At 43.1% G+C, this 16749-nt stretch overlaps 1 pseudogene; it reads right to left on the reverse strand.

The window, feature by feature from the left end:
• The window catches only part of LOC101756747, a 45800-nt pseudogene that overhangs the window by 8554 nt on the left and 20497 nt on the right, over nucleotides 1-16749 (reverse strand).

Raw genomic sequence — 16749 nt, forward strand, 5'->3', positions numbered from 1 at the left:
ATCTTGAAGAAGTTCAAGATGAGCCGATCGGGCAAGAATCAATGAGTGATGCTAACGTAGCAGAACAAGTTGAGATACTCATGGCAAGAGAAGCACCGCCACAACCACGAAGGTCGGCAAGGCTCCGCGAAATGCGGGAAATATTATTGTTGGACAATGATGAGCCTGCGACATATGCAGAAGCAATGATGGACCCAGACTCCGAAAAATGGCAGAGTGCCATGCAATCCGAAATAGAGTCCATGGGAGACAATCAAGTTTGGAACTTGGTTGACCCGCCTGATGGTGTTAAAGCCATAGAGTGCAAGTGGATCTATAAAAAGAAAAAGGATATGGATGGAAATGTTCACATCTATAAAGCATGACTTGTCGCAAAAGGTTTCGACAAGTTCAAGGAGTTGACTACGACGAGACCTTCTCACCCGTAGTGATGCTTAAGTCCATTCGGATTATTCTAGCTATAGCTGCATATTTCGATTATGAGATATGGCAGATGGATGTCAAGACAGCTTTCCTGAATGGAAACCTAGCTGAGGACGTGTATATGATACAGCCCGAGGGTTTTGTCGATCCGAAAAATGCTGGAAAGGTATGCAAGCTTCAGAGATCCATTTATGGATTGAAGCAAGCATCTAGGAGTTGGAACATTCGTTTTGATGAAGTGGTCAAAGGGTTTGACTTCACCAAGAACGAAGAAGAGTCTTGTGTTTACAAGAAGATTAGTGGGAGCTCTGTAGTATTTCTAATCTTATATGTGGATGACATATTACTGATTGGAAATAACATTCCTATGCTTGAGTCCGTAAAGACTTCACTGAAAAATAGTTTTTCGATGAGGGACTTAGGGGAAGCGGCATATATTCTGGGCATTAAGATCTATAGAGATAGATCGAGAAGGCTTATAGGTTTAAGCCAAGATACTTACATTGACAAAGTGTTGAAGCGGTTCAGCATGGAAGAGGCAAAGAAAGGGTTCTTGCCTATGTCACATGGCATACATCTCAGCAAGACTCAGTGTCCTTCGACTGCTGATGAGCGGGATCGCATGAGTAGAGTGCCATATGCCTCGGCTATTGGATCTATCATGTATGCAATGATAAGTACTCGCCCAGATGTTTCATATGCGCTAAGTATGACAAGCAGACACCAATCTGATCCAGGTGAGAGTCACTGGACAGCGGTGAAAAACATTCTTAAGTACTTGAGAAGGACTAAAGATATATTCCTCGTCTATGGAGGTGAGGAGGAGCTCGTTGTAACAGGTTACACCGATGCTAGTTTCCAAACCGACAGAGATGATTCAAAGTCACAATCAGGATTTGTGTTCACACTGAATGGTGGTGCTGTTAGTTGGAAGAGTTCCAAGCAGGAGACGGTGGCCGATTCTACGACAGAAGCCGAGTACATCGCGGCTTCGGAAGCCGCGAAGGAAGGTGTTTGGATAAGGAATTTCCTCATTGAGCTTGGTGTGTTCCCGAATGCGTCCAGCCCATTGAATCTCTACTGTGATAATAATGGGGCAATTGCGCAAGCAAAGGAGCCAAGGAACCACCAGAAGAACAAACACGTAATGCGGCGATTTCATCTCATTCGAGACTTCGTTAACCGGGGTGAGATCAAGATATGCAAAATACACACGGATCTGAACATTTCTGATCCGTTGACAAAACCACTCCCGCAGGCTAAGCATGATGCGCATGTAAGAGCTATGGGTATTAGGTACCTTCTAGATTGACTCTAGTGCAAGTGGGAGACTGTTGGAGGTATGCTCTAGAGGCAATCATAGAGATGATGATATTCCATTTGTATCCATGATTTGTATGTTGTGTTCATTGAATATCCATTGAAGGCTACTTGAATTGATTTGCAATTATGTGAATTGTATGTGAAACTCTTTACTTGTATGGTTATTCTAAAGTTGTCCCTAGTCGGAGTTCATGTGAGGACACACATGAATATTAGACTAGCACATGTATTAGTTGATGACTATGTTTCACAAGTCATGGACATGGAGACGTTGAACTAATAATGTGGACACATGTGGAGACATGTGTTAGGACTGACCCAACACGAGAAGTAGTTCTCTCTTTAATCAACATATACGCTTTGTCCTTAGACCTGAGATTGTCGCATGTATTCTAGATGTGGATCGACCTACTTAGGGGCTATCAAACGCTACGCCGTAACAGGGTAGTTATAAAGGTAGCTTTCGGGTTTGTCAAGAAGCATGCTATGAGACATGGTCAATCAAGATGGGATTTGCCCCTCTCTGATTGAGAGTGATATCTCTGGGCCCCTCGAGTGATCGGATCCAAAAATGCATGGGCATGCTACGTACGGTTAAGAGTTAACCTACAAAGGGATTCCAGATCACAGGATCGAGAAAGAGCGGTCGGCTTGTAGCTAGACCAAATATCGTGAGGCAAAGGGAATAGCATGTATATTATGTTGTGATGGTTCGTCTGATATGATCTTCGTGTGCGTATAGGAGTTGGCACGTCTTGCTAGAGGCCGCTACCGACTATTGGGCCGAGTAGGAGTACTCGGGCCATGTCTATACGTATCCGAACCCATAGGGTCACACACTTAAGGGGCTGGAAGCCCAATTCGGATCTGATCCGAGTTGGATTAGGTTTAGAAGTGCTAATGGGCCTCGGATCCAGAGGCCCGTCAGGAACCTCTATAAATAGAGGGGTGGGGGCGCCCTAGGGTTTACACTTTTTGGCGAAACACACCTGCCGCGCCTCCCACGCCCTCGCCTGTTGCAACTCGCGGATCTAGCAGTCCGGCTTGCGACGCTTCCTCCCTGCACGTGTGGATACCTTGGAGGTGTTGCGCCTGCAGCACTTGGACGAGCCGCCGACGAGCCACCGACGAGCCGCGACGAGCCGACGACGAGCCGCGGCACCGGAGGCGATCTTGCTGCACGTGGACGAGCTGCTGAGGAGCTGCTGGACGTGATCGACTATGTACGACTACGTTGATCGACTACGTACGACTACGTGATCGTCTTCACTGCATCGACGCATATCTACATCTTCCGCACCAGTAGTGCGTCGAGTGGTAATCCCGTGATCCTTATACGGCAGTTCTTCCTGGTTATACGCGGTAGATTTTTTGAATTGCGCTAGTGTAGCCTACCTCGTATCCCAACAAGCGTTGCTTCCACTAAATTTTTGATGGAATTGCAAAATACTGTTGGCGCAGCTGGAGAGCCATATAGCAAACCCTCATTGCTTCTATGGATTGATCCTGTGCCCAAGGGTTTTGCTCCGCCCCAGTCTATGCTGGACTACAACAAGGCTTACGGGACGGATCTTAAGGAAAAGTTACTGGTTGTCCATGTGCCCGGGTTAGGTGAGGATGACGATCCTTTCAATCCTTCGCATTGTTTTTGGAGTGCAAAATTCTGATTAGCCTCGAGGGGGTTATTGATTTGTTGCTTTAGCGTATTTTTCACACAAAGGGATGAAAAGCTTTTTTTAAAAAAAAACGTCAACCCCCTCCCTCATTCCTCTGTGTGAATTGTGTTGGTCGATGCCTTTTTTATCAGAGATTGTGTCGTCCTTGGAACCTTTATCTTTTGAAGTAATTTTAACTAAAGTTTTTGTGTTCAAGTATTCTAATGATAAGTTGACAAAAACTTGTTTTCTTGTTTTGCGGACTTAAAAAATTCAACGAAAAGTTGGGTCGAAATGGCAACTCTTGGTTGCTTCGACCATAAAGCTTATAGACCTGTGAGGTTAGATAAAATTTTGGATAAATGCTGATTATGTAAAGATGATGCTGCAACTTGCTGTTGCTTTTAGCTAAAGCTTGCGTAGAAATGCAAGTATTTTTCTCACACATGAATGCGAAGCTTGTTTGCGCAGGAACACAAGTTTTTGAGGCATTCAAAAAAGTAAAATTGGTGCTGCAACTTGTTGTTGCTTTTTCCCCAATGCTTGCGCAAAAACGCAAGTTTTTCGTCGCACGAAAATGCGATGTTTCGCCGCAACTTATTGTTGCTTTTGGCTGGAGCTTTGCGCAGAAATGCAAGTTAATAGCCTCTTCGAGGCTTGACAAACATGAGGTAAGGGGGAAATGTACTTCAGTAGAATGTAAAAGGTTTACATGGATCCGCCTTGTTAAAAATCTTGCCTCCAGTGTGGAGCCCCCCTAGCAAGGAAAAGAGTATGGTTCGTTTGTAGGAAAGTAAATGTGACAAAGTAAATTTTGTGCCCTCGACGTTGTTTATAGATTTACAAGTCGAAGGCTTCTGTAAGTGTGGAGACTAGGGGTAATATTTGTGCAAGTTGTCCATATTCCAAGACTGTGGCAACTCTGCTCCAAGCTGATCTGCGAGGTAAAAGGATCCGCTTCGAGTAACAACATATGGCCCTTTCCAAGTTTCTTATAACTTCCCGAGGTTCTCCCAGTTTTTTCTCTTTCTGATAACTAGATCTCCTACCTTGGTTTCTTTTTTCATTACCTTCCTATCCCTCCATTTTCTTGTTTCTTGTTGATACTTGTCAAGGTTTTCTGCTGCTTGGAGTATGTCAACCTCTATCATGTCTTTATCGATCTTCTCATTGTCTGTGGAAGCCTCGATTTTGAGCACTCTTAAGCTTTCGTTCTTAATTTCTTTAGGTGTCATTGCCTCAGAGCCATACAAAAGCCGGAAAGGTGTGAAGCCCGTTGCTCTTGAGGTTGTGGTGTTGTGAGACCATATGACCCTTGGGAGTTCATCTATCCATTTCCCTTTCTTTTGGTCATACTGCCATATTTTGATGCTCGAAAAGATTATGATGTTTGCTCTTTCTACAGCTCTATTGGACTGGGGGTGATATACTGAGGCAAATTTTACCTTGGTTCCCATGCTTGCACAGAATTCCTTAAAGTCATTACAATCAAACTATTTTCCGTTGTCCACTATTAGCTCTCTAGGGACCCCGAATCTGCAGATGATATTCTACCAAAAGAACTTTTGTACAGAGCTCGAGGTTATGTTTGCCAACGGCTTAGCCTCGATCCATTTGGTGAAGTAGTCGACCGCCACTACTGCGAACTTGCAGTTGCCTTGAACAGTTAGCAGGGGTCCCACCAAGCCCATAACCCATCTCTGCAGCAACCAAGTTGGCAGTATCAGTTGTATAGGTAGTGAAGATGCTTTTTGCTGATTAGCTGTCTTTTGACAGGCCTCGCAAGTTTTTACTAGGCTTCGAGCATCAAGGATCGCGGTTGGCCAAAAAAAACCTTGCCTTATAGCTTTGCCCACTAGAGCTTTGGTTCTGATGCGAGAACCGCAAAATCCACTGTGGATTTCAGCTAGCAATTCTTTGCCACTTTTCGAGGTTATACATCATAGCCAAGGAACCGATATTCCAAACTTGTATAATTCTCCATCAACTATGGCATAGCCCCTAACCCTTTGTTTCATCCTGCTTAGTTCAGCCTCATCGTAAGGCTCATAATGTCCTTTGAGATAGGCCATAATTGGAGCCCTTCAGTCAAATCTAGTGATTGCATCTACAACCTTCGAGGCTTGCTCCTTTGTCGATGGTGAATAAATAACTTCGTAAAACACGTCTGGTGGCATGGTTTGATGTTGCGCTGCTGCTTTTGCTAATCTGTCTGCTTCATCATTTTCTGCCCTTGGGATGTGTTGGATTGTAAATCCCTTGAAATATTTTTCCATTGATCTCACTGGGGCTAGGTACTTCACGAGCTCTGGCTCTCTAGACTTGCTCTCTTTCTCGATGTGCTCTTGTATTACTTTTGAATATGTTTTCACAATGAATACTTGTTGGCCCAAAGCCTTCACTTTCCTTAGCCCCAGAAGCAATGCCTCGTATTCTATAGTGTTGTTGGTAGACCTTGCTTTGTCTTTGAAATCAAGCCTCGCAGCGTATCTTATTTTCACACCCGAGGGTGAAGTGATGATAGTCAACACTCCAACCCCCTTATCACACCAAGCCCCATCACAGTGTATGATCCATGGGACCATGATCTCAGTTTGGCTATTGCATGGAGATGTCCAGTTTACTATGAAATCAGCTAGAACCTGTGATTTGATTGCGCTTCTTTTTTTCGAAATCCATCATGTACTCGGACAATTCTGATACCCATTTTGTTATTCTTCTCGAGGCTTCTCTATTTGTAAATAGGTTGTGAAACGGCTGGTTGGTGACTACTACTATTCTATGGGCCTCGAAGTAATGTCTTAGCTTGTATGCTGCCATGATTACGGCATAGACAATTTTTTCTAACTCTGAGTAGAACAGCTTTGACCCTAATAGTGCTTCTGATGCAAAATACACTGGCGTTTGTCTTGGTTTGTCCTCGATTTCTTTTTCTTGGACTAAGGCAGCACTGACTGCAAAGCTCAAGGCTGACAAATACACCAGCAAGGGGGACTTTGGCTCGGGAGGGCACAATTTCGTCATGTTTGTTAGGTAATCCTTTAGTTCTATGAAGGCTTTGCTCTGTTGTTCTCCCCATTCGAATTTTTTGGAGTTTCTCAATACTTGGAAAAAGGGGAGGCTTCTTTCAGCAACTCTTGGGATGAATCTGTTGAGGGCTGCTATTCTTCCTGTTAGTTTTTGCACATCTTTTATCGAAACTGGTTCTTTCATGTCGATTAGGGCCTGGATTTTGTCTGGATTAGCCTCGATGCCCTTGGTTGAGACTAGGCATCCCAGGACCTTGCCTCGTTGAATTTCAAATACACAATTTTCTGGATTCATCTTTAAGTTTGCTGCTCTCAGATTGGCAAAGGTTTTTGCGAGGTCATGAATATGATCTTTACATTTGTCACTTTTTACTACGATATCATCCACGTAAGCTAGGATGTTTCTTCGAAGTTGTGTGCTTAGGACTATTGCTATCATTTTTGAGAAAGTTGACCCTGCATTCTTGAGACCCTCGGGCATTCTCACAAAGCAGTATGTCTCGAATGGAGTGATGAAACTCATCTTTTCCTCATCCTCTCTTTTCATTTGTACTTGGTGATAGCCTGAGAACATATTTAGTAGTGACAACATTTCACTATTTGCAGCGTTATCTACTATCTTGGCAACCCTTTCTAGCGGTAAGTCATCTTTTGGGAATGCCTTGTTAAGGTTAGTAAAATCTATAGACATTCTCCTTTTGTCGTTTTTCTTCTTGACTGGAACTGTATTTGCCAGCCATTCAGGATACATGACCACACGTATTACATTGGCATTAGCTAGCCTTTGAACCTCTACTTTAATAGCTTGTATCTTGTCTTCTGACATTTTTCGAAGCTTTTGCTTTTTAGGTCTCACGCCTTTATTTATTTCAATCTTGTGTTCTATTATATCCCAATCGATTCCTTGTAGGTCACTTGTGGACCATGCGAAGACATCTTTGTTTTTGTTCAAGAATTCAATTAGCTATTTTTCTTCATCGGGCTCAAGGTTGGCCCCAATTATTACGGCTCTATCTAGAATATATTCATCTAGCAACACTCTTTTGGTTTCACCGTCAGCACTCATTTTTGTAACAACCTGGCCTAATTAAACTGTGTTTAACCCTAAGTGAAGCCATTAGAGCGTAAGAGAGCAATTAATAGCTTTTTGGTCAAGTAAAATGTTGGTTTTGCCCCTCAAGAGCTTAAAGAGTGTTTATGTAGTAATTCAAATTTTTATATAAGAACTTAAAACTTTATCCAACTAATAGTTGTAGAACTCATCTTCCCTAACAACTTTTGTTTTTGGTGTTTTGTTTGAATTTGAGTAGAAGGCCTTCAAAAACTCAAAATCCAAATCAGTGGTAAAGTAAGCAAAACAGGAAAAGTCCTAACTTTGGAGCCTTTTTCTCAAAATTTCTAATATAATCTCAAGACAAACCTTATATAAAAGTTTTAGTACTACAAGACCTTAACAACTTTGATTATTGGAGTTAGGCCAAAATCTTCACAAAAGGTTTTCAAAAATGAGGTCAAACTCAGCCACATTGGTCAACTCTGTCGAGTCTACTGAAATTGCTGTAAGTCTTAAAAACGTGTGTTTAGGCCAACTTTGAACCCCTATAAGTCCAAATCTATTTCATTTTTGAACAAATTTCATTTAAAAGTTTTGAACTTGGATATGAGGACTACAAGTTTTGTAAAGGAAGATTTGGGCGTGCAATTCAAAAATTTTGAGCAAACCAGCCCCAAAATCCTGACCAGTTCATTGCACCTCGTGAACTCCCCGCACCAGAGCACGCGCGCGCCAGCGCTCCACACGCCGCTCGCCGTGCGCCACTTCGCCTCGCCCGAGGGCGCGCCCTGCCCGCTGCTCTGCTCCGAGCTCACACCTCTGTGATGCTGCCGCCTCCGGCACCAATGGCGTGCCCTACAGCTTTGCCTAGTCGCGCCTGACCATGCCCGGTGCTACGTCTACCTTATCCTCGACGCCGTGGCATCCTTATCTCCTCGCCCGGCCACAAAACAGCCCTCTGCTAAGTCTCTTTGCTCCCAAACCTCCATTGCCCCATAACATTGAGCTCCACAACAAGTCTCTACTCCCCGGCAAAATCCACCCAGCTCTAGCCATCTCGCTTTAATAGCTCACGCCCTACGCTTCTACACTCCCTTGGCTCCACTCTCGACAACTCCTTGCTGCTCGCCATCCACGGAATAGACGGGAATCGAAGTTCCCCCAAAGTTCCAGGAACTTTTCAACCACCGATTCAACCCCAACGTGGTGCCTCTACTCCTGGCCTCCCTCGCCGCCAACCAACGCCTCAAATGGAACCTAGGTGAGGTCCTGACCGTGATGCTCGCATCCGTTTTCCATTTTCATCGAGTTTCCTCGCTCGTTCCCTAGCGTGTCACCGGCCGGGCGCCGCCACCCCGAGCCCCTGTGCACTGCCCCCTGTTCCCCTACCTTCGCCGCGCCATGGAGACCCCTTGGCCTGGGCATGGCACCACCCTCTCCCTTAGCGCTACCGCACCTTCTTCCCCCCTCCCCGGCCGGCAGTGTGCCCCCATGCGTGACAATCCTGTGCCTTTGCGATTTGTTCCGAGGAAGAAGATAGGAGTGAGTTGTGAGAAGAATAGAAGTCTAGGGGGTCATGGGATAAAGTTCAGGAGTTATGTTTAAGGTGGAAATCTGTCCAGGGGTGTAGGTGCAAAAACCAAGGACCTTTGCACGATTAATTAGTAGACTTGAGGGCTAGATTGCAAGATTGCCTCGGTTTTCTTTATTTCCTAGATCTGAAAAGGCTGAAGCTTTGAAAAGGCATAGAAAAGTGTAGAAAAATGCTAAAGATGCAAGATGAATTTTGTTAGACTCGGTATTATGTGTAGTTTCATATAAAAATAAGTTTGCACATGTCTCTGTTAGAATTAATATTATATGATTTAATCCTTTTTTAAGTATTTAAATCATAGCAAATCACAAAAAAATGCTAAAAAGGTAAATCCAACTCTCAAGTACTTGTCTCAGAGAATAGAATCTTGGAAAAATTATTTGGAGCCTAGCTCAGATGTTTAAGTCTCTGTTTTAGTTTTATAACTGCAATCTAAAGTTTAAATTATCTTTTGCATAATATTTAATCCAAAGAGGAGAAAAATTTGAAACCAAATGGAGTGGATCAGTGATGAAGTGTAGTTCACAAGGAAAGTATGAAACCTTATCTGAAAGTAAATAAACCCCACTCTCTCCTTTTTAGAGAAAGATAAATAGGAGTAATATATGTGAAATAGAGACCCTTCGCCAAAAATTATGAGAAATCCACCAAAGGCTCTGTATCACCCATATAACTCACTGTTAAAATTTCATACCCAGATTCATTATGATTTGTGATTTAAAAATAGTTAAGTACATGCTACCTTAGGGTAGTGACACCGTTTTAATTATTTTTGTACACCTCATATGGATCTCAAAGTTATGCAGTAGCTTATTAATGACAAAGTTAAGTTGCTGTTAAATGTGTAGCTTCATAGCTTGCTGTTGGTTAATGAAATAAAATTTGGAAGATGGACCTAATTAAATGGAAGAAAGAAACATTAAGTAATAATAATGGTAATTTTCGGAAGAGGTACAGAAAAACACTTAGAAATAGGATAACTTTCCCGATGAACCTTGAGCAACCCTAGAATGACCCCACCTTTCTTCATGAAGTCTAAGTTGTAAAACCTTATATGTGTACACAATCACCATCAAAGTCAACCCCGAGTTTTATATCACAACACACCTTACCTCATGATGATAATGAAAGTGTAGAATCATGTTTAGGTGAATATGGGCGTAATGTAATTTACACTCCAGCAATAATTCATGTTTTGCATCCTGCATAAGAAAGCATGGAAGATTGAACTTGTTGCATTTGCATTTCGTGTAGAAGTGAACCTTGCTGACGGCACGTACGAGCTGCACCCGGCATCGGAAGAAGAAGCCATAGCGGATCTGCACCACGCCGGAGTTGAGCCCGTGCCAGAGCAAGCCAAGGACTAGTTCGCTAACTCCAAGTGTGAAGGCAAGCCCCGGAGCATGATTCCTATCTTTAACTACATGCAATATATTTAATTGCTTTGATTGCGCATTTACGTTCCAGGAGTTGATTGAAACCGTAGATGCATGAACTTAGTACCCTTGATATGAACACTAGTATATTAAGTTGAGTAGTTGAAATGCTTAATAGGACTCGGTAAAAGTCGAGTGATTGGCTGTCACTCGCGAGTTATAGGATTTGATTGCTTTACTTATGTTGCAACTATAAGGACGATGGACGAGGCCGGGCTTATGTTTGGTACTTGATGGTTTGTCCCATCTGTCTACATGAAATTGGACTAAGGTCGAGATGTGATAGTGTTCGTGATCAAGTGTTTGAAAGTACTAATCTCATACCTAGTATGGGATAGGGAAGCCTAGTACCTGATTGAACTAGGATGTGAGCGGATCGCCCCACTATCTCTGGAAACTGAGTTTTCCCTTGGTGCATCATGTGGTGACAAGTGCGGTCATAGTACGGCGTAGTCCGGGTCTCTGGAGCCTTGTACCAAGGGAAGTGGGCTCAACACGGATCTGGGAATCGATGGGGATGGCTGACAAGTGAAGCCGCCCTTCGTGGCATGCAGATATCGTGGGATTAGGTTCGCCATGCATGGTTAAGAAATTCGATTCGAATCGTCTGCCTCTCACAGTTTGGGATTGCCTGATCGCTATGCTACACTGAGTAAGAATGGAATATGATGATGATTTAATGTTATTACTTATTATTAATTTCTTGGAAAACTATGCTTGTTTAGTATAGCTTCTAACTTAGACTGGTAAACAACAGTAAAACTTGGGCTAAAATATTGAAAGTAAGGACCTACTCTAGTCGCTTTTGGGAAAAACAAACCCCAGAGCCAAAAAGTTTGCATGTCTAGGTGTTGGTGGAAGTAGTTACCACCCGTTGGTTAAGTCTTATTGAGCATAGTTGCTTAGCCTTGCTTGTGGCACATCTTTTCAGGTGAAGTTGATACCTCTGAGTTCGCTGCAAGTGGTACTTGGCCTACCCAACTTCCTCCAGATTGGACGGTCGAGTGGGATCCCTCTTCGGACGGCAAGGACAGGGATCATTGATGTCATGATCAGCTTCTTCATGATATCATGCAATGACGTCTAGCTTCCGCTTATTTATTTCCGCTGCTTGAAACTCTGCAAACTATGTTTGAATTTCGAACTTGATGTTGTAATAAATTGATGCCCTTGTTTAATCTGGATGGACTGTTGTAATCTCTGTAACCACTCGCCATCGTGTGATTCTTGCTTTCTCGATCCTGAGTTAAGTGGTTTATCGGATAAAATCGACGGACAACCAAGTTGACTTGCTTAAGGTACATTATCGCGTGTTAGGCGATTTAAGTGTGCTTTAGCCAAGTTAATTTGGGTGATTCCGCCATAATTTTCACCTTTTCTTTATCTCTTTTAGGCTCGATGTATGGCTTTTTCTTTTCTGACAGCTTAGCCTCGTTGGGGCTTGCTAGGTGGTGCACATTTTTCTAGCCCGGGGTTGCACCTTTTTCAATGTTCCTGGTTGTTTGCTGATCGTCGTATACTGTGATGACTCCTTTCATGGCTGGGATCTTCATACACAAGAACAACTACCTTATCACTGCGTCGAACTTGTAAATGAATCCTCTACCAAAGATAGCAAAGTATGAATAGTACATCTCCACAACATCAAACATTATGTGTTCTATTCTGGCGTTGTCTAAGTTTCCAAATGATACCAATAGTGTGATTTTCCCCAAGGCTCGTACTGGCTTTCCACCGAAGCCAAGTAGTGGCACTTCTGCTGGCTGTAGCAGATGAGGATCAATTTTCATTTCTCTAAATGTGCTTGCGAAAATAATATCTGTTGAGCTTCCATTATCAACTAGGACTTTTTCGATTTTCCATCCTGCAACGAGAGCCTCAATCACCATCGCATCATTATGCGAGGTTGTTTTGAGTTTAAAATCTTCTTCCGTGAAGGAGATTGGCATGTGTGCCCATTCTAGCTTGGCTGGTGTTCTGTCAGGGATGATCCATGGATTTGTCTGAAGTAATTTTGCCTTTATCTTTTGTTCTCAAACTCTAGTGAGGATCCACCTGCTATTGGCATAATCATGCCGTAGGTGGGCAAGGCGTTTGAATTAGTTTTAGGATTTTTGAGTTCTTGCGAGGATCCCCTGATATTGGTATTATCATGCTGTAGGTAGGTAGGGCTTTGGGGTTGCAGTTTTGGGCATTGTTAGGCTCGACTTTGGGTATTTGATTGGGTAGATTTGGTGGAGGTAGTGGTATCTCTTGTAGAGGCTGAGATGGTGCGAAGCTTGCAGTTTGCGAGGCTTGCTGAGTTTAAGATTGAAACTGTGGCGATGGTTGCCACATCATGGTGGGTTGGTAGTTGAAGGAAGGATTGGTAAATGAGTTTGCGAGGCTAGGTGTATAGGTGGTATTGAGGTTTGTTTGTGGATAAGCTCGATAGTATGGCTGTTGCAGCCAAAAAGAGGTGTGGTGGATGGTTTTTGACGCTGCAGCTGCTCTTTTTTCTTCAGCTATTCTTTCAAAAGTTTTTTTTATTTTTGGGTAGAAGTCGGTCACGTGATCTAGTTGCTTGCTATGAAATGTGTAATAGAACATTCGAGGTTGGTTGTTCTGATTGTGCGGCCTCAGAGGTCCTCTACCTCGGCCTCCCCTTCTTCCAGAATGGCCGCCTCTTTGCCCATTGCTATAACTTGTTTGTTGTTGCTGTCGGGGTTGTCTACTGTGATTTTGGCTTTGCTGCTGTGAGGATTGAGTACCCTCGATTAGTAGCACATGCTGAGCTGGATATGGCTGTTGATGTTGTGCGAAATTGTATTTTGGGGTTTGCCAATTCTGATCTTTTTTAGCTTGCCTTTGACGATTTCTCTCCATTACTCTTTTTCTGTGGTCCTCATCTGACCTGTAGTATTTGTCCAACTCAGCGAACAAGGTTTCCATGATTTTGGACTTTTCTCTTGTTAGGTGCGAAGCTGTTGAGCCTGGTGTTAGCCCTTTGATGCAGGCTGCTATGACTACGCTTTTGTCCACATCTAGAGTTTGTGACTTTAAGTGTACAAATCTTCTAACATAATTGGCCAGGGGTTCTTTGTCTCTTTGGATGCAGTGGAACAAGTCACCCGAGTCTATTGTTGCATGATGGAAGCTTTGGAAGTTTTGTATTAGTTTTGTTTTGAGATCCATTCTACTGTATATTGATTGTGATGGGAGTAGTGTGTATCAGTTCAGTGTTGCTCCCTCGCAGGCTATGATTAGGGACTTGGCTAATACAACATTGTCTCCTTCAGTTGATGCTACTGCAGTTTCATAGCTCATGAGGAACTGACGAGGATCATTTTGCCCATTAAACTTTACTAGTGAAACTGTTTTGTAGGTTGGAGACCATGAAGCTGTTTGCAAGCCTAAGGCCAATATTGTCGGGCTGTGCTCGAGCTTGAATACCCCAGCGATGGCAGCGGCAGCGAGACCGATAAGTAGCAGCCACGACGTTGCCACCATTCTTTCCGTCATTGTGATTGTTCAATTTCTCAAGATAGCAGCCAAACAAGCTATTTGTTTTGTGCTTCTAACTACCAGTAGGTACCCTTATATTCTTAGCAAATCCTAGTCTAGTCGATCTAGATGGTGAACAAGTACGTACCAATTCTCCCAGGAGCCTCTATCATAAGGGGTGGAAAACTAATACCAGTTGCTTAGCACACTAATCGCATCAGCATTACAGAAAAATTAATCAGGTCAGCACATTTTTATACAGTACAAAGCAGCAGCAACCACAGCGTTGCTGCCATTGTTCTCGGCATTTAAATGATCGAATGCTTCATTGCACAAGCAAGGTAGCCAACCTCTATGCATATATATTGACTCCATTAGACGATGAACAATTGTCAAATGCTCCCACAGGTTTATGCTATCAAAGGAAAAAAAGAATATAATTTTTTTTGAAACGAAAAAAAGAATATAATTGCTCGAGAATTGCATCAGCACTGTCAAAAAGAAACACGTCCGCTCAGGGGTGGATCTAGCGACGAAGGAGGAGGAAGAAGAGGGAGGCCCTCCTAAGCTCAGGAGCTGCATCCGCCACTGCGTCGGCTACAAAGTTTTGCCCATTGACATAGCGCCTAGGTCGTCGATGCCCCTGGCAAAACATACACGAACCAGTTCCTGGTAAGTGGCAGGCATCGTTGGCTAACTGTTGATGGGACCAGCTAGCATGAGGCCAATGGTTGTTTACGACAATACTCTGATTGGATGGTAGTGGGCCCACGGATAGTTGACTTCTGATTTCTCCACTCTGGAAATTGCAGGCTAGATCAAATCATTCTATGCTTTCAACAATGCCTACAACAATTAGAGTCTTTTGATCTTAAAAAAAGCAGTTGGAGTTGTCGAAATTAGACGCAGTTCCCGTGAGCCTCTTATAAAGCATTACCTTAATTTTGTATGCCCTTTAAGGTTCTCGAAAGAAGCTCAGCTGAATGATCATGATTCCTAGGTCTTGCAACAAAAGTAAGACATTTGCTATTTATCTATCGATGAGAAAATATATCAAAATATTTTATATTGCAAATGGTCCTCTGATAATGCAAACATCATTATGTGATGTTTCAAGATGTTTCATAATTTTAGGGAAAGAAATATAAAAAGGTTTTTTGATGTTACATGTACTATTTTGTGATGTTTCAAACATTATTGTCTCTCATGTTGCACAATAGTTAATATTCCAGTCATATGAAACATGGGAGAATAACACCGGCAACATTCCAGAACATCTGCAATACTATGAAATTCAACAGATTTTAGCGTAAAAATCTGTCAATAGATAAATAGACATTCTCATAATAAATAAATAATAACAGCATACAATCCTTTCTAAAGGCAAATTTGCACACACTTATAATGTTGACCTTTGTATACACTCAAACTTGCTTTAATTTGGGTGTAATAACATCACTGTAACATCCAAAAAGAGCCTTATCGCGCAATAGGACCTCCGCCCATTCTTGACATCTTTCCAAAATTATGACCCATCTTAAATGCGGTGCTGATCTGGCTCATGTGAGTTGACTGGCTATCAGCAGCGTACACATTATAGCTCAAGTCGAGGTCGCTGCTACTATGCTGTAGAAGCTTCCCCTTCTACCACCTCTAGTGTGGTACCCCTCCCCGAGCTCGAGGCATTCTTGCAACTGTGCCACTACATCGGTCATTGTAGGTTGTTGCATTGGCGCCTGCATGGTACACTTAAGTGCGAAATCCGCGACCTTCCACACACTGTTGACATCATACTCTCCACGCATTCGCGTGTCAACAACATCCTCAATGTTGCCTTGAGCCAAGCGCCGCCGCACCCATTGAATGATGCTGGTGGGCTCCGGGTCGGATTGGGTGGCCTGCCTCCCCGTGACCAGCTCCAACAGCACGACACCAAAGATGTAAACATCACTCTTGGTTGTTGGTTGCATAGTTGCTTGATACCTGAAAGTTTAGGTTACATGCATGTATAGCTCATATTGGTCTCAAAGGAATTTGACACCAAACAGATTTAAGCTATAATGAGAATAATACTTGAAATTGGAAAAACCTAATCTCCCTTTACAATGGGTAGGGCTTCCCTTTTATAGTGACCCATGAGCTACTTTGCATTCTGAAAATGTCCTTTCTCAACCACTACATTCCTAGGATATGTCGTACAGAAAGGTCATTGGAGGAAACATATACAAATTGAACTCTTCCACGTGGTCACGTTTCTCACGCCTTCCGCCCTCTAACCTCGGGACTTCGTCTTTACTTTAAGTTGATCATCTAGCTTCGAGGCTCCATCCGCCATCCGAGATGAACGTCCAGCCTCGAGGCACCTGCTTCGTTGAGCCTTGTTGAGAGTTCATAACCTCGCATAGTTCTTCTCCAAGCATGTTCCTAAGTAAAAAGTAAAAAGGTAAAAGCTTGGTGCCCGGAACCGACTCCTAACACTCAAGGGTTGGCTCAGTTGGAGTTTAGCCATTACTGTTGTCAATCACTAGCCTCGGGTCCTTCTAGTAGCAAAAGTGATGCAAGAGTATGAGTTTTACTATTAGAGGTGTCTCTATAGAACGTGCAAGGTTAAAGGAGTTCCGTTTTCTTTACTGCCAACATGTAACTTGCGAGGTTAATTTCGAGCCCTGCTAACGACGTTCGAGGGTAACTGAGTTTTGCTTCTCGGTTTAAAACTTGCGAGGTTAATTTCGAGCCCTGCTAACGACGTTCG

The sequence above is a fragment of the Setaria italica genome, chromosome III (assembly GCF_000263155.2).
Source record: "Setaria italica strain Yugu1 chromosome III, Setaria_italica_v2.0, whole genome shotgun sequence".
Taxonomy (NCBI): Eukaryota; Viridiplantae; Streptophyta; class Magnoliopsida; order Poales; family Poaceae; genus Setaria; species Setaria italica.